General features: G+C 43.3%; 1 pseudogene; it reads left to right on the top strand.

The window, feature by feature from the left end:
• The first annotated feature begins 7,050 nt into the window (after window positions 1-7,050).
• On the top strand, window positions 7,051-20,007 carry LOC139066233 (gastrula zinc finger protein XlCGF57.1-like; annotated as a pseudogene).
• Window positions 20,008-21,268: the final 1,261 nt, after the last annotated feature.

Raw genomic sequence — 21,268 nt, forward strand, 5'->3', positions numbered from 1 at the left:
ATGTCATGGGTCAGCTTGCGGCGGCAGGTGCAAAGATCTCTCTCGCCAAAGGACAGTGGTGCAGGTCGCAAGTTCAGTACGTTGGCCTCCTGGTGGGACCACAAGGAGTGCAGTCTCAACTTGGCAGAATTCAGGGCGTGGCCACCATCACACCTCCGACAAACGTCTCCGAACTTCGGAGCTTCTTGGGGTCTGTAACTACTCGCGTCAGTTTGTAGAACATTATGCTGAGATAGCACGACCTCTGACTAATCTACTGAAGAAGGAGGTGATATTCGAGTGGACAGAGCAGCACCAACAGGCCATGGATGACCTAAAGGCCACGTTGTGCTCGGCTCCGTGCTTGGCGCTCCCCGATTGTGACAGGGAGTTCCACCTTGAGTGCTGGTCTCTGCCAAGTTCATGACTGCGACAGGCGTGTGGTAGCCTATGCTAGTAAGCTCTTGTCTGGGCCTGAGTTGAAGTACTCAGACTGTGAAAAGGCTTTGCTTTCCACCATGTGGGCAGTTAAGTACTTTGCGAACTACATTGGCGGCCAGAAAATCATCATTGAGACACAGCACCAGCCGGTGACCTTCCTTAACAGTCAGCGTATCAGAGATGGTGTGGTGACCAATTCGCGGATCGCGTCATGGCTGCTGGCTCTTCAAAGCTTCGACATTGAGGTGCACTACGCCCAGAACCGACGTAGCCGTCTTGGCATGGGTTTGGCTGCGTGCCAACATTGCTCGGACGACGCCATCGCGTCAGTCCCGCCAGCCAGCCCTCCTCAGACTCTTCTAAACCACAACCACCACTACTTCGACCAGTCGTTCTGTGCGGATTTGCCGACCGTGTACGTATATGGCAGTGCTTTTCGGCACGGTCCTGCGCATAGAGCGGGTGTAGGTGTCGTCTGGGTAGACGCTAATCAGAGGGAATCCCAATGTTACTCTCTGGGTGAAAAAACCTCACAGTTTGCTGAAGTAGCAGGGATCTTGATTGTGCTACGCCACGCTAGGGACCGTGGCTTCCGTGAACTGGTGATTTGCACTGACTCGGACTACACGCGTCTCAGTTTCATATGTCATCTACCGTCTTGGAAGAGTAACGGGTTCCAGACCGCTAACCGGAAGCCCGTCAAACATCAGGAATTCTTCAGGGCATGTGACATTCTGGTGACTGCACTTGACATGCACGTTTACTGGCGTAAAGTCAAAGGACACTCTCGCGCACCCGGTCCAGAAAAGGAGGTGAACGATCTCGCAGACTCTTTGGCCAAACGGGGCGCGGCCGATGGTACTCCATGGGCTTTCAACCCCATGTGGCTTAGTGGACTGGTGTAGCGTCTACCTGGTCAACCCCACGTGTGTGTTGTGACTCGAGCTCAGGCCGCTAACGCGTCCACCTCAGAACCAACCAAAGGTGCGGTGTCCGTTCGGACTGCCTTTTCGGGTAACGATCTTGTCAGTCTTAAATCCCGGGACCCAGCTATCAGCAGGATGATCAGGTACATTTCTGATCCTAAGACCCAGCCACCGACTTCCATCGAGCTTGACTCCGTTCCTGAGCTTCGGTCTCTCTTTCGCATTCGGACCACGCTGAGGATGGTCGAAGGGTTGCTGATGCACGCCGCCAAGCCTCCTTTTCCGCCTGTCCTCGTCACACCAAAGCCACTAAGGGGGGGCATGATCACGCAGGCTCATGACTCTCCCTCCGCCGGACACAAAGGTGTCAAGGCCACGTTCGGTGCCCTGAGCCAGGTTGCTTATTGGCCGGGGATGCGTCGTGACATCTCGGACCACGTTGTGCGTTGCTTGGTTTGTTGTCAGTTTCAGCTGTCCAACCCTACGCACAGAGCTCCCCTACAGGAAAGGGGGCCGACCACTCCATGGTTGGACTTGCAATTCGATTGGGTGGGGCCTCTGACCAAATCCACCAGGGGAAATAAATACATCTTGACTGTCACCTGTGCATTTACCAAAAGGTTCGAATGTCTGCCGGCACCTGATGACACGGCGAAGACGACAGCGATCCTCTTGATGATTCACGCTTTTGCCCGCTTCGGTCTGCCCACGGGGGTCTACTCGGACAGGGGTACTCATGTCACCTCTGAAGTGATGAAACATCTGTGGGAACTGTTGGGTGTCAAGGCTAAGTTCCACATTAGCCACCGCCCCCAGTCTTCTGGACAAGTCGAAAGGGTGAACCGCACAGTTATCGGCATGTTGAAGAAGTACGTGTCAGCTAACCACCGAGACTGGGATGTGAAGCTTCCGTTGGTCCTCATGGCCATACGGGCTACCCCCCACGAGTCTACAGGTGTCTCCCCGTTTGAAATGATGACGGGTAGACAAATGACCCTACCGCTTCACCTGCTGTATCAACCGGTTCAGCCCGACACAGCCCCGGCTTGTACTGTTGCAAGTTCCTGCGGATCAAAAACTGTGGTCAGAAACAAGGGTCACAGAAGGGTCGCAGGGACAAGAGGTCAGAACTTGCTTCCGTGGACCAAACTGGGCAAAAGGTCAGGAAGCATCTGGCCCAACCTCTGGCAGGAGAGATGGGACTGAAAGAAACAGAGTGAAAAGAGCTCATCAGAATGGAAGGCCTTCATGAAGAATGCTGGGATTTGGAGGAGACTGAGGATTTGCTGCAAAGATGATGCCTGATGACCTGTGTTAAGCTGAAGAATCTTCATGAAGGATCCTGCATCTAGCAAAAATGATAACAAATGTCTTCTGTTGAGCTAAAAAGTGTGTAATTGGTAAATGACCCCATGACCTTACTATCATAAGATAATGATATATGTAACTAGAAGACTTTTTACCTTGTCTAAAGCTGACCCAAGAAGGGTATATAAGGAGCAGTTCTGAGCAGAGCTGAGGGATGAGTTTTGGGGCAGACGACAGACACAGCAGACCTTGAAGACCAAGTTGGTGTAAGCCAACTCATTATTCTTAATTAATCATTAGGACTAATTTCTCCTTGGGGGAAGTCGTTAGTTTTATATTTACTCATTTTTGTATTTTTTAATCTTGTAATAAATTTTTTGGAAAGAGATTCACATTCCTGATTCTTTCAGGTCCTTTTTAAAGCTTAAAGTGGGAGCCCTGGCCATAGGGCAGAGGTAAGCACATTAATTATAGGTTCCTGAATTATCAGGATTTACTTTACGGTTTGTGACAGATTAATAAAAAGAAACCTTAAGTTAAAGAAGCTTGTCTTCTCCTCTCCCGCGAGTAACGAGATGTCTTAAGGATGATAAAACCAAAACATTAGTAGGTTATTTTTTGGCTCTGATTGCAAGTGTGAAAAAGTATTTGCCAGCGCTGGGAGGTTGGATTAATTAGATAAATTGATAAATCTATGTTAGCCTGATCAACTAACAAGAATCATTTTATAGTTACCAACCGCCCATATAAGCTGACAGGGGCGCAATTAATCCTAATAATCCAAAGAATGGCCAGCGAAGGATGGCCACCTGCTGGGCTTCGCCTTAGTATCTAAACCAATAGATAATGGGATTAATTAAAAAGGAAGTGTGCTCTCACAAAGAAACAAGTATTGCATATCATTTTACCTTAAAATAGAAGACTGATTCTAATTAGGAAGTCCCAAACCAGGGTCTAGTACAATAAAACTCACCGACATCCCCATGAACCCTGAAAAAGTAGCACAGTCTTATAAGTTCTAACGGAACTGGGTTTTAACGGAACCGACAAATGGGACGTGCTTGCGACAGTACGAGCGACCAGTACTTGCAGGACCTGAGAGCCCACCTGCTTGCAGCATTCTCGTTCGCACAGGCATCTCTGGAGAAGTCGGCTGAAGGCAGGAAATCTTATTACGATAAGAAGGCCTCACATTCCGAACTTGACGTAGGTGATGAGGCCTGGTACTACATTTTCGCTCCCAAAACGGGTAGCAATAAGGCGACCTCGGGGAAGCTGGCAAAGAAACTTTTGCCCAAATGGTCGGGTCCATAGCTGATAACAGATAAGCTCTCTCCGGTCGTGTATCAGATCAAGATTACCTGCAAAAACAAGGCGCCCGTCTACAAATGGGTCCACAGGGACCATATGAAACTGCACAAGGGTTCCACAGATTTGGTCGATGCCAACAACGACAATTTACCGACTTCGAAAGGGGGGTGATAAATACGCCCCGTTGGTTCCACGGATTTCGATCTCAGGTTACACAAATTTGTTTGTTTGTGAGTGTACATGGTTGTCTTTCATGTTATACATCACGTGCAGACTTGGAGTGTGTTGAGGCGGACATGCTGTGGGCTCCTGGAGTCAGGTAAATGGCCAGGTAACAGTGAGTGGGTAGGCCACATAGTACTGTTATCCAAAATTTTGTTTTTTTGATCTTTACTAATCATAATTCCTTATGGGTACATTAACATGAAAGTTATTACTAACTCCACTGATTTACATTTTAGTACTGATTTACATTTCTGTTTTTTTTTTATAGTATCTTTGACAAGTTGATTGAAAAGTGAATGTTATGATTTTCTACGTTGATTTACCTTACAGGGCTATAACCAATTTTGCCTCTATCCTGTCAGCGTGTATTTCATGTGAAGATTCACTGATACCAGACAGGGTTCTTTCATTTTCTGCTTTTCGCACCATCCTTTTTGCAGAGGGCTGCATCCATTTCTTCACTTAAAGGGTAATTCACATAAAACTTACACATAGTCATAGGCGTCATTTTAACCGGAGACGCCGGGGACATGTCCCCGGCAAAATTTGTAATAGGCAGCTGTGTCCCCCCCCACTTTCAAAAAAGCCTGCTGATGAGGATTTTTGTTTTACCAACTCAGATCTCATGGGGGGATTCAACACCCACACTTTTCCAGCTGTTTTGCTCACCTCCACACCAGTCTGGTTTCTTTAGTCGCACTCACTCTGTTTGCCTCATCTCCTTCTTCACCTCCCTCTTCTGACAGCTGATGTTGGGTTTCAAGGAGAGGGAGGGACGGAAGAGCTCGACTGAATTCATAATTTTACATTTTGAAATTAGCTGTACAAAGTCTGAATTTGATAAAGTGAAGAACAACAATTTGCAGAGGTTTATAACTGGCGTGGCGCCAGGTTTTCATTCTTGGGTGGGCCACGGTAATTTTGGATGGACCTTAATAAGCAGTGACTTAAGTGAAGCAGGCAGGTCGCGCTAGAAAATTTCGTTTAAAAAGACGTCATAAATGTGTTCCCCCGTCATTTTTATTTCTAAAATTTGAAGTAAAAACTCCCAGTTTAATTTTCATTCATTTGTCATTAATATGTAGTCTACACCCGTGCGTTAAGTGGACCATCTTCCAGTAAAAGCAAAGCATCCAGCCCACCTCTCCAAATGCGTAAAATGTGCATCAGCCGCTAGTTAGGCGCGCCGCGCGCACCGTCAGCTACGTCAGCCCAGTCAAGAGCAGAGCAACTAGAGAAAGAATAGAGGATAATTGTGTCTGGATGTGGATGGAAATTACATTTTACAGCAGCCTGATCATCATTTAAATACGTAAACCATCACCTGTCTTCTAGTCCACGCTATCAGCATTATTTTAATTGGTGTGTGTGTGTGTGTGTGTTTTCCACTTCAAACACTGGTCTAACCAACCAGACCAGCGTGTCCAGTAACATATTAATGTTACAATTAAACAGTTTGACTTCATGTAGGCTAGGAACGTTTCACCTGCCGTGGCCCGGCCGCTTCTGCTCCACATAAACTTTGTGCGTGATCAAATGTCTCTACAGGTGCTTTCTGAGCTGAAGAGGCGACTGGATGCGTCATCCGTCTCCATATTAGAGACGAGAACAAGCACTATTCAGCCAAAGTTTCATAATTTCATAAAAAGAACATTTTTCCAAGTGACACATCCCTCAGAGAGACCGGGTTTCCAGACCACTTCAGTGGGAGGAAATCTTATCGCATGCACCGTGGTTCTGCACTGCGCTGTGAACCCCTCTAGATCTTCAGCCCACTGTCCACCGTGGGCGCTCCGAGCTGCGCTGAACACAGTGTCCAGTATAAAGCTCTGATGTTTGTTTACAAGCACAGAGAGCCGCATCATATGGATGGAAGAGCCGCATGCGGCTCCAGAGCCGCGGGGTGCCGACCCCTGTGCTAGCCTACTTTATTGTCCCCAGCAATTTTTAAACCCCACTCAAGTGTATTGTCCCCAGCAATTCTGAAAACAAACTGACGCCCTTGGGAGACGTGGATGCGGGACCATGAACAGAGACGATGGGGTCTACACATTGGATCGTGCATGGGACTGTGTCATCAGTGAGGGGAGAGCGGGCAGCAGAGGGCGACGTCCTCTGCTGCCCGCGGATAAACGGAGTAGGAAGTGACGCCACCATCAGAGTCAGCTCTGAGGAAGTTTACAGCCACGAACAAAACTGTCAGCAAGGTTAAAAAAACCTTTTCTGTGTTTTAAAAAGAACCAAAAATGCAACGTCATACTAAAACAAGTCACTTTAGTGTTAACCCTCTCAGGCTCAAAATAAGTCTTGATTAAAGGACGAACAACTAAGTCCTTCAGGGGAACTTCAGAGTTAAAAATGCTCATGAAGTACGTATGTGGAGTAACCAGGTAGGTAGGTTTTTACGTTGCTAATCTGCAACGCCTGCCTCCAGAGGGTTAAACAAATTATTAAATCTGAAATCAGCTTTAGTCTTCAGTTTGTTCTCAATGTGCATGGCATAACGGATGGTGGCCCTCGGTAGTTTAGAAACTCTGGATACGGCCCTGCTACTGTCTCTCATCAGAAGCGCACGAGAAGCACCGCAGCTAAAGAGGAAGAAGCCTGCGGCTTTTCAAAATAAGGTGAAAACTCAACGTATCATGATATTTAAATTATTTCAAACTACAATTATGGTTAGCATAAGTGCTCAAATATAGGCTGTATGTGTCACTTCTTACGTTGTTGTACAGTAGAGTAACGGGTTGGGATTTGTTGTGGTTGGACTTTTATGTTGAAGGGATGTTCTTGGCCGGCTGTGTGCAGAGTTCCGGTTCGGTTGTTTAGAAGAAAACGAGCTAGTGTGATCGGAGATCGTTAACGGTGTTTCTGCTGGAGTTAAGACGTGGGCTGCGGCCAACAGTAACCCGGAATAAAGATCCGAAACGGAAACAACAAGTTGGAGTCATTAGCATCTCTTAGAAAAGGCAACAAAAGTGTGTTTTATAGGTGTGGTGGCTTTTGTTGAGCCGTGGCGGTGCGACACGAACTAGTTTAGCCCAGCAGAAAGGCCCCGCGGCTGGCTGGACCCAGCTCGACACAGCAGCAGAGCGGTAAGCTTCATATCACTCTAAAATGTCGGCTAACTTTACTGTACACGTTCATTTACGGGCATTAGCAGCGTGCTAGCGTTAGCATCCCGCCTGCTAACGCTAGCACAACATGCTAGTAAAGTTAGCACCCAGATTAATGTGGATTCTATGAAGGTCAATCTGTTTCAAAAAGCACTAACTTGTAGATCTGTTGTGTGTATTTGTACTACATGATGGGTGCTTGAAAACAGTGTGTGTGTGTGTGCGTGCAGTACAGTGTGAGGAGCTGTACACCAACACCCGTAAACCTGTAAAGCTAAATATTTACCTGTAAGAAACACTCACATGCGTGTGAGATAAAATACAGTTGTGTGTGACATTTTCAACTACAAGTCTGTAAACACAAGTGTACACATCTGTTTCTGCACACGCTCAACTCTTTTATTACAACTGCACAGCTTCCCTCTCACACATCTGATTTTTGAAACTATTTTCACGATTAATATGTGTCAAAATGCACAAGTTTGTAAATGTGTTGTCTGAGTCCGTACAACACAGTGTGGGCTTGAAGATTGGATGTGAGTGTGTGTACTGTAAAAGGTGAGCTTGAAGTTTTGAGGTGAGTGTCTGTGCATTAAAATGTGAGAAGCTGCACATCAACATGTGTGAAATTGTGAAGATAAATGGTGCTTGTAAGAAAAAGTAAATTGTATGTGAAACAAAATAAACTTATATGTAAAATTTTCTTCTGCCAGGGCCGGCTTTGGCGACAGGCGGCCGCCTGGGGCACCATCTGATGGATAGGGCGCAAAATTTAAAAAAAAAAAAATAAAAAGTTCATTAATTCATGTTTGTAATATGAAATGCGCTCTCTACATACTCAAAATTCCCCTTTGAAATGACATGAAATTAAAACATCAATATTTAAATTCTAATAATCTGGCAGCATTTCGAGCTTCCGCTTGAGCCACCGCTCCGATGCATTTGACCGTTAAGGTTGCCATAGTTACGTGTGTGGGTGGCACTGTAGAAGGACGTCCTGTTGTCGTCGCGTTTAAGCGTTTGATATTTTACGATGAAAAGAACACCTAAGCCATCGGGATCAGCATTCCGAAAGCGAAGGAAGGAAGAAGAATAAAAACGGGCCCAAAGCAGAGGTATGTAGACTTTATAAGTTTTGCAAAGGAACTTTTTGCGTTAGCATTGTAGCTAACTGCCTCTCCTGCCACGCACGGTCCACGGACGGACCCTCGCTAGCTGTTTACACACACAATACAGTATCTGTAACTTTAACCCATTCATTTTACTTTTGAATCGTCGTGTCCAGATGCAGTGAGACAATGTTGAGTCTCACTGTGATGATGAAGAATGTAAGATTTTTTACTGGTTTTTGGAGCTTGATTGCAGCCTTTTATGAACGTTGTTTCAAGTTTTAAGTACGCATACAATATGAATTTAATATTTGTATATCAGAAGAACGTTAGGTGTGGGTGTAGCAAATTTTCAACTTTGTCCTTCACATCGGGCGGGCGGCACCGCCGCGGCCGTGGCGGGGACTCCCCCGCTGCCGCCGGGCCCGGCGGGGAGTGAGAACTGCCTAAACACAGCATGACATCTTATGGCGTCTCTTTCTTGTTTACGCTGCAGCGTCTTCATCCAGGCATCACGCAGCAGCAGCACATTTACTGAGCTACAATCTCAGCATCTAGAACCAGGTGAGTAAGTCACTTGTTAGGCTATTTGTAATCAGCAGTAGAAACGGGCTTTTTCAAATTAAACAGCTTATCACATATATCGATATGCAAGATTAATTTATTTGAATCCACACCAGACACTTGTTTTTGGCACAATCAGTGCAGCATTGATTTAGCATTGAGAATATTAAATAATCTGAACACACACATCTGAAATTGTCTCCTTAAGATGTTATTGTCAGTTAGGCTGTAAATTTGTAAAAAAGATGGACGTTAGTTTTTGTGACATAGTGAGTCATCTTCAAGGTATAAAGGTTTATGTCCTGAAGAAGGTCGTACAGAAACGCGTCGGTGTTTCCTTGTTTAATAAATGAAATCCTCAGAGTGCCTCAGATCACCGGTTCTTCTTCCTCATGTTCTACATTTATCTGATGCTGAAGAGCACCTGAGAGTGAGACATACGTTTTTTCAAATAATCCCCACTTCCACCTGTTTTTGATCATTTTATTCATGTTTTCATAGAACAGATGAAAAAAGATCAATAAAATAAAAAGTCCAGTAACATTAAAAATAATGAAAAGCATCACTGCACATGACCGAGGAATACTGAACATGAAAGTGGCGCTGTTCTTAATTCATGCATCAGAGGGTTAAGTTGCTTTGTGTGTGTGTGTGTGTGTGTGTGTGTGTGTGTGTGTGTGTGTGTGTGTGTGTGTGTGTGTGTGTGTGTGTGTGTGTGTGTGTGTGTGTGTGTGTTTATTTTCTCACAGAAGAAGAACCCAACACCAGCAGACTCAGTGCTCCACTCCAACAGCCTGAAGAGACGCCATCATCAGCTTCAACAGATGTGTGTGAACATGTAGGAGCTGCTGGCCCCATGGATCCTGCTGACTGGCCACAGCAGTAGAACAAAATGGAAAGTAGAACTTTCTTTATGATGACACTTTGATGTTTGAGTTTTGCTTTTGATTGCACAGTTTAATGCTGCTGTTGATTTTGCACCCCCCCCCCAATGACATTTGTTCAACATTTTGAGTTGTTGGTTATTGTAATATTCTCAGGTTACTTATCTTTCAAGCTTACGTTTATTCTTCAGGCTGTTGACTTTAAAGAGTTGCTGTGTGAATATTTAAAATAAAAAATTAGTAACTAAGGAATCACTGTGGAGCTGCTTTTTCCAATGTGTGGTGGGTGGGTGGACTTGGGTTTGGGTGAGAGGCGGGGGGGGGGGGGGGGGGGGGGGGGGGGCAAAATGGCACTCTCGCCTTGGGCACCAAATTACCCAGAGCCGGCCCTGTCTTCTGCGACCCAGTAAATACAACTTCTCAAATACGTTTCTGCGCATGCTCAGTTGTTGTTTTACAAGCGCACAACTCTCCTCTCACGAGTCTGACTTTTGAAACACTTCTGGCAGGTTGTGTGTTGCAAATTACAGCTGTGTGTATCTGCAGAGGCGAGTGGAGCAGGGGATGAGGGCGAGGGTGGGGGCGGAAGGAGGAGCCACAGAGGGAGGGTTGTCATTGGTCGGCTCTGGTTTCCAGGACAACAGGCTCAACCAATCAGAGTGAGAGTTGCGTTTTTCCCTCGGCTTTCAGTCCGCTGCCGTCTGCAGTTCACGATGGCTGAACGAGCTGGGGTAAGTACATTTCAAAGGACTTTCTAAACTTATTTTAGTCATTTCTTCGTCTTTTTATTTCAACAAGGTGACACACTAACATAACGGCATGCTATTTATACCATTATTAAGGCCTTATTATAAGATATTTGTACAAATATGTAGTCTAGCTGAAGTTTATATGAGCTGCTTTGCTAAGTTAGCAGAAACAAAAACGCCACTGCTAACACTGAAGTCTTGCATTAAGGCCACTGTGCTTGGGTATAATCCCAGGGGTGTTTCTCAATGTCAAGGCTTAGAGGACACTGTCCTTCCTTGGTCAAAGAAAACAGTTAAATGGAGCTGACTTGCGTCACGTGACCAGGGCTCCCGTGATGATCACGTGACGTGCGGCAAAGTTATAATTATACTTATAAGTTGTATAATGAGCATTTTACTTTTTAAATTGCGTGTATATTGCTTGAATTACATGTATAAGGGAGTTACTAATTGCTGGCCACCGAAGCTGCAATGATTAGGCAGCACCAACTAACCAACTTCTGATTAAAAAAATAAACATTTTAGATATCAGCCTGATAATTAGCCTGACAATTAGTTTTTTTAATCACCAGTAAAACAATAAAAAGTAATCATTTGAAACCTTTAACTCTTGTTTCCTTTCTCGGGGATCCTATTAATAATAACTGTTACATGTGATATTTAAAATCTGCATTTGATTGCTCTTTTAGTAACCCTTCATTTTTGTTTTTCAGGAACTGCTGCTCAACTATCTGCTTGAAAGACTTTACAACCGTTCGTCTAATTGGCTTGATCGAGTTCCTCTAGATCTTGATTTTTTGGAATTTGTATGTTGTCAGGAGCTGGTTATTCTGGGTGCCATCTCAAACCAGTTTGACGTCCCTCAGGACATTTTAAATGCACTTGCCCAAGTTTATCAGATGACCTGCTGTCAAAATAAAAAAGAAGCACAAATTATTGTTGCTCACGAAAGAGGAGCCATTGGTCGTCCCAAACTACTTATTCCTGAGAAATACACACAACACCTCATTTCTTTAGGCTTACCTGTCACGTGTATTGCACAGCGGCTGGGGGTATCTAGAGTTACATTACACAGGCGAGTGAAAGAATGGGGTTTAAGTGTGAGCCAAACTTACAGCACCATGACTCACGATGAGCTGGACTCTCTAGTGTCACAGATCCATGCCAGAAACCCAAATGCAGGGTATAGATTGATAATAATAATGCATTGAACTTATATCGCGCTTTTCAAGTCACCATGATGAAAGGTCTGCTGAAGTCACAAGGATATAGACTTCAGTGGGAGCGTGTTCGGTCCTCTATGCGCAGATTAGACACTGCAGGCGTGGTTTCCTGAATGTCCCATCTCCGATGTGTGGTCAGAAGAACGTATTCTGTGCCTAGCCCACAATCATTTTATTGCAGGAGCTTTACATTCCACAGATTGAACGGGAATCCAGTGGACTCATCGACAATGAACACAACTCTGGTGTTCAAGTTCCAGAAGTTGAATGCCCGCTAAGTCCAGGAGGATATTCTGGACTGTGCAGCTGTGGATCCACTGAGGTCAATCTTGGGATTGACAGTTATTTAGCCACACGGCATTACATGCAAACCATTGGCTATACTAAAATCTTTCATTCTTTGCATCTTGTCATCAATGACTTGTATAAAATGTCTGTGAAGGATCTTGATAAGTCTCCATTATCTAACTGAACACGTTATTTTAATCTCCATGTAATATCTTACCACATCTGAACTTGAAAGTACAGATTAAATGACTCATGAACATTTGAAAATGTTTGCATGTTAATATTCTTCGATGGCAAACTAAAAAAATTAAACCTTCATAAGTTAAAAATATAGTAATCTTATTGTGTGTACTAAAAATCTAACTGCCCTTTCTTATTCTCTTGGATATTGAAATTCCCAAATTTGTGAGAATAATGAAAATTTTGTTGCAATTTGATGTTTTTTTATTTAAAAACCTGCAAGTCTAACGTGTTAATATAGGTTACAATCATTTGTGAATTCAATAAAATGTTTTAAGTTTTTAAAAATGTTTTATTAATAACATCTTGAACTTAAGCAAGAAATGACAGGAAAAAACATTTAGCATTAAGCTACAAAAATATTGTTCTGTTGTCACGACCCTGGATGCAGCAATGCTTTGTTTGTTGCATATGTATAAAATGCAATCTTGAAAATGATTTCTCTACTTGAAAAATTACAATAAAACATTTATCATATAACACAGCTGTGCCTTACTTGTAACTCAATATTCCTGAAACTTTCAGCTGTAACTTGATGGTTAAATAAAAAAAAAAAAGATTTGTTTGGTATAACCTGAACAGCACTGGCGAATAGCATGACGTTAAACTTTAGGTCAATCCAAAACCATGAACATTGGTCGCTATGCAACTTTCAAGATGATTGCGAAACTCATCAAATGTTGTGTAGTGGCAGGGCAGACGTAGAATATGGAAGCAGCTAGATGAGGTTGGATGGTCTGCCTGCATTATTGCCACTTTCATATCCTTCATGGGTTTCTCCCATCCAACCCAGAACTTCACGAGCTGCTTCCTTTGCTCTTCAGACACTGAAAAAGAAAAGAAAAAATGTCAAAGACAAATGAGATATAAAAGATCTTCTGTGCCATGTTTACTCAAGATACTTAGAATGTAGCAAACCCACCTTATCTGCTGTGTCGTATAAAACACTTTACTCATTTTAACCCTCCCACTGTCTTCATGGGTGACCCCACCAGGAAAGTTGACCACTGAGCAGGATTGATGGTTTATCCCTTCAAGTCCATGTGGCAGGGGTGAGGTGGTGCTCACTCCTCACCCCTGCCACATGGGCCCAAGGGATAAACCATCAATCCTGCTCAGTGGTCAACTTTCCTGGTGGGGTCACCCATGAAGACAGTGGGAGGGTTAAAGCTTCTAAAATAGTTTGATTATACACATTTTATGAAAGACAACTGTTTAAAGATAGAAGTGGAATAAACCTTTTATGATTTTCAGGTTTATTCCACTGATTTTCAGGTTTTTGTAATGGTTTTAAAGTGTCTTAATGGTCTTGGCCCTTCTTGCCTTTCTGAACTGACTACCATACAAACCCTCACGTCCTCTGCACTCCTCTAGCTGCCATCTCCTTGTGATCCCGAATGTCAGGACGAACAACAATGGTCAGGCGTCCTTACAATATAATGGCCCTTGCCTCTGGAGCAGGCTGCCCGAGGACCTCAGGACCAGAGAGAAATTTTAAGAGCAGGCCGAAGAATGAACTTTTTTAGCTTAGCTTTTAACTGCTTATTATTTATGATTAAATTTCTTATATTTTAAGAAAGTTTAGTTCTATATTTATGATTTGATATTGTTTTACTATTTCTACAATTATATTGGTCACTACTTATTCATACATTACCTCTTTTTATTTCATTCTTGTACTTATTCTAATACTTTACAGCGTTTCCTCAGTGGGAGCCCTCTGCCTCAGCGGCAGTGGCCTGGGTGCTCTCCAGGTAGTGCTTGGGTGCAGGTGGGGTCCTTGTCCTCCCTCCTCTGTGAGCCCTGTCTCGGTGCCCTGGCTGCTGCCGTGGATCTACTGGAGTTGGGTCAGACGGCTCGCCTGATGGCGTTTCCTGACTCATCTGAGCTCTGCCCAGTGTTTGCATATGTTCTCTAATGTGTTGTGTGTGCATGTGGGTATGTGTGTGTGTGTGTATATGCGTGTTACTTGGTCGGGGAAGGGGGTTTCAATTGACAATGAATTTTGTGGGATATGTCAGGTCTTTTCTTCCTCTGAAGCTATTTGAGTTACATTTTTTGTTTGAAAAGCGCTTTATAAATAAAGCTGTAGTTTGAGTGTAACCAGAAAAAAGCCAAATAGCTGTCTCAACAAATCTACGCAAGTAGCTTGTGATCTAACATTTCACAGCAAGAGGAGATTCGCTGTCATCCTCCAGCTCTTCTTCATCCGGCCAGGTGATGTGGTCCAGAACCATCTGAATGTGACAAAATAAAATAGCATATGATTAAAAAGTGAAATCAGGAAATGCTCATATTTATTGAGTTTTAAGAAATGAATACCTCAGCATTGCAATCTGCCTTTTCCTGGCATCGGAATACGACAGATAAGACATCTGACCTGGCCAGATGTCAGTGCATTCCTGTCCTGGTGGACCAAGGGCCTCAAAGAATGAACCTGCGGGCTGGACGTGGCCCACAGGCTGTCAGCTGAATACCGCTGGTCTAAAGAGTGCCTGAAAATGGATCCCTGAGAAAGGAAACAAGAGTTAAAGGTTTCAAATGATTACTTTTTATTGTTTTACTGGTGATTAAAAAAACTAATTGTCAGGCTAATTATCAGGCTGATATCTAAAATGTTTATTTTTTTAATCAGAAGTTGGTTAGTTGGTGCTGCCTAATCCTTGCAGCTTCGGTGGCCAGCAATTAGTAACTCCCTTATACATGTAATTCAAGCAATATACACGCAATTTAAAAAGTAAAATGCTCATTATACAACTTATAAGTATAATTATAACTTTGCCGCACGTCACGTGACCATCACGGGAGCCCTGGTCACGTGACGCAAGTCAGCTCCATTTAACTGTTTTCTTTGACCAAGGAAGGACAGTGTCCTCTAAGCCTTGACATTGACAAACACCCCTGGGATTATACCCAAGCACAGTGGCCTTAATGCAAGACTACAGTGTTAGCAGTGGCGTTCTTGTTTCTGCTAACTTAGCAAAGCAGCTCATATAAACTTCAGCTAGACTACATATTTGTACAAATATCTTATAAGGCCTTAATAATGGTATAAATAGCATGACGTTATGTTAGTGTGTCACCTTGTTTAAATAAAAAGACGAAGAAATCACTGAAAGTCCTTTGAAATGTACTTACCCCAGCTCGTTCAACCATCGCGAACTGCAGACGGCAGCGGACTGAAAACCGAGGGAAAAACGTAACTCTCACTCTGATTGGTTGAGCCTGTTGTCCTGGAAACCAGAGCCGACCAATGACAACCCTCCCTCTGTGGCTCCTCCTTCCGCCCCCACCCTCGCCCTCGTCCCCTGCTCCACTCGCCTCTGCAGATACACACAGCTGTAATTTGCAACACACAACCTGCCAGAAGTGTTTCAAAAGTCAGACTCGTGAGAGGAGAGTTGTGCGCTTGTAAAACAACAACTGAGCATGCGCAGAAACGTATGTGAGAAGTTGTATTTACTGGGTCGCAGAAGACATTTTTACATATAAGTTTATTTTGTTTCACATACAATTTACTTTTTCTTACAAGCACCATTTATCTTCACAATTTCACACATGTTGATGTGCAGCTTCTCACATTTTAATGCACAGACACTCACCTCAAAACTTCAAGCTCACCTTTTACGGTACACACACTCGCATCCAATCTTCAAGCCCACACTGTGTTGTACGGACTCAGACAACACATTTACAAACTTGTGCATTTTGACACATATTAATCGTGAAAATAGTTTCAAAAATCAGATGTGTGAGAGGGAAGCTGTGTAGTTGTAATAAAAGAGTTGAGCGTGAGCAGAAACAGATGTGTATACTTGTGTTTACAGACTTGTAGTTGGAAATGTCACACACAACTGTATTTTATTTCAAATGCATGTGAGTGTTTCTTACAGGTAAACATTTAGCTTTACAGGTTTACGGGTGTTGGTGTACAGCTCCTCACACTGTACTGCACGCACACACACACACACTGTTTTCAAGCACCCATCATGTAGTACAAATACACACAACAGATCTACAAGTTTGTGCTTTTTGAAACAGATTGACCTTCATAAAAACGCCTTGGAAACTCACCATGTAATGCTCCTAACATGGATGAGTACCTGCTGAGGTGATCAGCTGATGGTGTGACTTCGTTCAGGGTTTGCATGTGAGTGAGAGTGTTGCTCTCCAGTTGACTTGAAAGAAACTGCATCTTTCTCATGAAGGCCTTCACGAGGCTGTGCATTTCATGAACAAAAAGGCCCTTGCCTTGCAGTTTGGTGTTCAGTTCATTCATCAGTGCAGTCACATCAACAGCAAATGCAAAATCTGCCATCAATCCTCATCTGAGAGTTCTGGAATGTCTTTGCCTTTCCTCTCGCCAAACTCTCGAATCTCTGCTTTCAAGTCCCAAACCCTCTTCAGCGCTTTCCCCAGGCTGAGCCATCTGACAGCTGTGTGGAGTCCTCCAAGAGAGCCATAAACTGTCTGTGATCCATCGCCCGCGCCCTGATGAAGTTTATTATTTTAGTAACAACATCAGTAACATGGTTGATTTTAGCACTGACTTGCACAACACATGTTGGTGTATAATACAATGCAAAAACACCAATTTTTGATCTGCATTGATTTCTGTCACTTTATCTTGCATGCGTTTCAAACGTCCGACATTTTTCCCTGTAAGATTTGGACAACCGTCTGTTGTGACAGCTGACAGTCTCTCCCATTTCAATCCCAGAGTGCCCATGCACGCATTTACCTCTGTAAAAAGATCACTCCCTGTCGTTGTCCCTTTCATCGACCGCATTGCTGCCAGCTCCTCTGTGAGCTTCAAGTCCGTTATCCCCCGGACAAATACGAGCAGCTGGGCTGTGTCGCGGACATCACAGCTCTCGTCTAAGGCCAATGAGAAAAAGTCAAAACTTGCCACTTCACGTTGCAGCTGAAGCTCCAGGTTCCCCGCAATGTCCTCGATCCTCCTGGTCACGGGTCGCCTGGACAGCAGGATTTGCTCAAATGCGCCTTTTTTTCAGGGCATTTTAGTGCGGCAGAGTCCACCATGCACTCTTTGACAAACTCTCCCTCCGAAAACGGCTTGCTGTTTTTAGTTATTTTGTGGGACATCACAAAGCTGGTCCTGGTTGCTGCATCCCTGGATGTGTGAAGCTTAGTAAAAAAGCCTTGCTGCTTTTGCAACTTTGCTAGCAAAGCTTCGGATGTCCGTGCCCTCTCAGCATCAGACAAGTTCTTGTATTTTTCAGAGTGTTTCTTGTCGTAATGCCGACTCAAATTGTAGTCCTTAAACACGGCAATCTCCTCCCCGCAAACCAAACACACGGCTTTACCTCCGACTTCAGTTAAAAAAAATACTTAGCAGTCCAATTTTTGTTGAAAATCCTTCATTCGGCATCTTTCTTCTTTTTTTTTTTTTTCTCATGAGCGGACATTTCTGGGGGCTACAATCACCATGTCAACCGCTGGTACTTGTTGCTATACGTATTGCGTCATTGTGCACGTAAAAAACAACTTCAAAATAAAAGCAATGCAGCCTTAGCCCATGCATGAGGTAAAATGAGAAAATACATTTATTTTGTAATTTCCAATTAACCTTACGCGGGCCGGTCAAAGTCAACCAAAGGGCCGTATGTGGCCCGCGGACCGTAAAATGCCCAGGTTTGATCTAACGTAAGGTTCCTTTCTTCCACCTTTTCTCTCCCTGTAGTTTTCTTTAACTCGTGAGAGCAGCGCACCGCACAGAAGCCGGCTCCTTCGCACACGGGGAAAAACGGCAGTACTGGTTTTTCAAAGTAAAATACATTTAAAAGTTTTGTTATATTCAAATTTATTTTAAACTGTGATAATTCATTCTCTGCAGTTTTGTGTCAGTTTAAGGAAGAAGGAAGAGCTCCTGAAGAACTGAGGCCTCCTTTGAACCAGAAGGACATGGAGCCCCTCAACATGAAGCAGGAAGAGGAGGAGCAGCTTGATGAGATTAAAACTGATGCCACCAACATTTCATTCTCTGCAGTTTCTCATCAGGTTAAGGAAGAAGGAAGAGAAGTTCTGTTGTCACAGTTTGATCAGAACCAACCTAAAGACAGAGATCTTCCAGCCAGCAGCACCACTGACCAGATGAAAGCAGAAAGTGGTAGAGAGGACTGTGGAGGAGCAGAAACTACCAGGAATCCAGATCTAAATCTTTATGGATATGATTCTAACTCTTCAGAGACTGAAGTCAGCAATGATGAAGATGATGACCAGGATGGCAGCAATTCTGACTGTCAACTGAAACTCTTGTCAGATTCTGAGCCAAACACCAAAGATGATAACAAAGACTGGAAGCAGAGCAGGTCTTCTAAATCACATGTTAAGGCTGTCAAATCTTTCAGCTGCCCAGAGTGTGGTGAACAGTTTCTCCATGAGCGGTCTCTCCAGAAACACATGAGAGTGACAAGTCATTCAGGACTGAAGTCTTCAAGCTGTTGTGTTGATAAGAAACGTGTTAGAGTGAAGCAAAATGTAGACTCTAGCAGGAAAGTTCAGACAAAACTAAAATCATTTAGTTGTGACGACTGTGGAAAAAGTTTCAGCTGCATATCATCTTTAAACATTCACATGAGAGTTCACACAGGACAGAAGCCTTTTGCTTGTGAGCTCTGTGGACAAAGGTTTAGTGTAAAGTCTAGTTTAAACATTCACATGAGAGTTCACACAGGGGAGAAGCCTTTTGCTTGTGAGCTCTGTGGACAAAGGTTTAGTGTAAAGCCCAGTTTAAACAGACACATGAGAGTTCACACAGGAGAGAAGCCTTTTGCTTGTGAGCTCTGTGGACAAAGGTTTAGTGTAAAGTCTAGTTTAAACATTCACATGAGAGTTCACACAGGGGAGAAGCCTTTTGCTTGTGAGCTATGTGGACAAAGATTTAGTGATAAGTCAAGTTTAAACAGACACATGAGAGTTCACACAGGGGAGAAGCCTTTTACTTGTGAGCTCTGTGGACAAAGATTTAGTGATAAGTCAAGTTTAAACAGACACATGAGAGTTCACACAGGGGAGAAGCCTTTTGCTTGTGAGCTATGTGGACAAAGATTTAGTGATAAGTCAAGTTTAAACAGTCACATGAGAGTTCACACAGGGGAGAAGCCTTTTGCTTGTGAGCTCTGTGGACAAAGATTTAGTCGAAAGACACATTTAAACAGTCACATGAGAGTTCACACAGGGGAGAAGCCTTTTGCTTGTGAGCTCTGTGGACAAAGATTTAGTCAAAAGACAAGTTTAAACATTCACATAAGAGTCCACGCTGGATAGAAGCCTTTTGTTTGTGAGCTCTGTGGAAAAAGATTCACACGCAAGGGAGATTTAGACTCTCACTTTAGAGTCCACACAGGACAGAAGCCTTTTGCTTGTGGGCTCTGTGGACAAAGATTTAGTCATAAGACAAGTTTAAACTTTCACATTGGAGTCCACAAAGGGCAGAATTAATGAACGTAAATAAAATATATACTTTGGGAGAGTGTTGAATGAAATGTGCTACTGATCTGGAAGCTCTTTTAACTAAAATGAAAGGCAGCAGTTTATTAAATGTTTTTTTTTTGGAGAAGAAAAGGTTGAAAATGAAATGTTTGTTTGCCACTCAAGTGTTTTATTAAATCTCTTTGTTCACTATTCAGTTTGTTATTCGCTGTTTCTGGAGTTTAAACGTAAATGCTGATGTTTTGCAAAGTGAGAAGGCTCGCCATCAAAGTCGCCAGAGTAATCCACTCTTGTAATTATCTCATGTAAATAAACCTGATAAAAAATTAATACCTATATTATCCATATTGTTTGACATCCAAAGACAATTGGAAACTGATTCACAGTTAGCAAAAGTATAAATCTGGTTTTCTCAAAAATCAGACTTGTGCAACAGTTATTAACCAGAATATGTACAATGAACTGTTTTTAACATTTTTCAGGTATAATAGTGCAAACTTATTTGAAATAACAGAGCATAAGATTTGCTCACAGATTCCAGAGTTCATCTAGCTCCACTGCACGGTGTAGCGGCTCTCCCTCGCACATCTACACATAACATTTTACTTTCTGTAATTACAAATCCAAGTTTCACTGTGACATATAGAAAAAGTTCATGTACAAGTTCGAAGGTTTTACTTTGCTGTTTAACGCTAACAGGGTAAGCATAGGGCCAATATTTATGCATACTAAGTGTACTAGTATTGTTTCCTCCATCATACATACAGTAATTTATTCATATATTGGTATTATTTGGCTTCCTCACTCTACTCACTTTGCTATGCGTGCACCTATCACAATCTGGAAAATATGCAGTCCAAACTGATTTGGTCTAAATATATTCTATTACAATTATTACCTCTGTCGAAGTCATGCCGGCAAACCTGTAAATTACACCGTCACGGGACTGACTCAGCTGTTGTTTTTGTTCAGGAGTGTGCACATACAGCATGCGCGCCTCGTGCACATGAAGCTGCAGTTACGCTTTTGGCCTGAGGGGGCAATTGCGAGCATAAAAATTCAAAAGTCCGTGAAGTCCCTTTAAACCATGTTTCATTCTTTTCCTTTTCGGAACCAGGTAAAAGCTCCAATAAACTCATGTGCATCTTTGGCATCATTAACAAGTATCTCAGACTTTGAAAACACACCTTTGACCTCCTCAAATGACCCATTTGTCAATAACAATTCAAGTAACTGTTCTTTAACGCTAGAAGCTTTACTCAGCAAACATTTCCATCTTTTTTCTAAGTCAGAGATTGTAAGCAGAATGCCCTTTCTGTTCATTTAATTTCCCTTTTACCTTCACACACTGCTTTCTTGCGTTCAACCGCACCAGTTGGGTTTTCACACCTTTAGACAAAATGTATCAAGGTCACTCATACCTTTTAACTTAACCCCTTTAAATTCAGATCAA

Source organism: Nothobranchius furzeri, chromosome 2, assembly GCF_043380555.1.
Source record: "Nothobranchius furzeri strain GRZ-AD chromosome 2, NfurGRZ-RIMD1, whole genome shotgun sequence".
Lineage (NCBI taxonomy): Eukaryota > Metazoa > Chordata > Actinopteri > Cyprinodontiformes > Nothobranchiidae > Nothobranchius > Nothobranchius furzeri.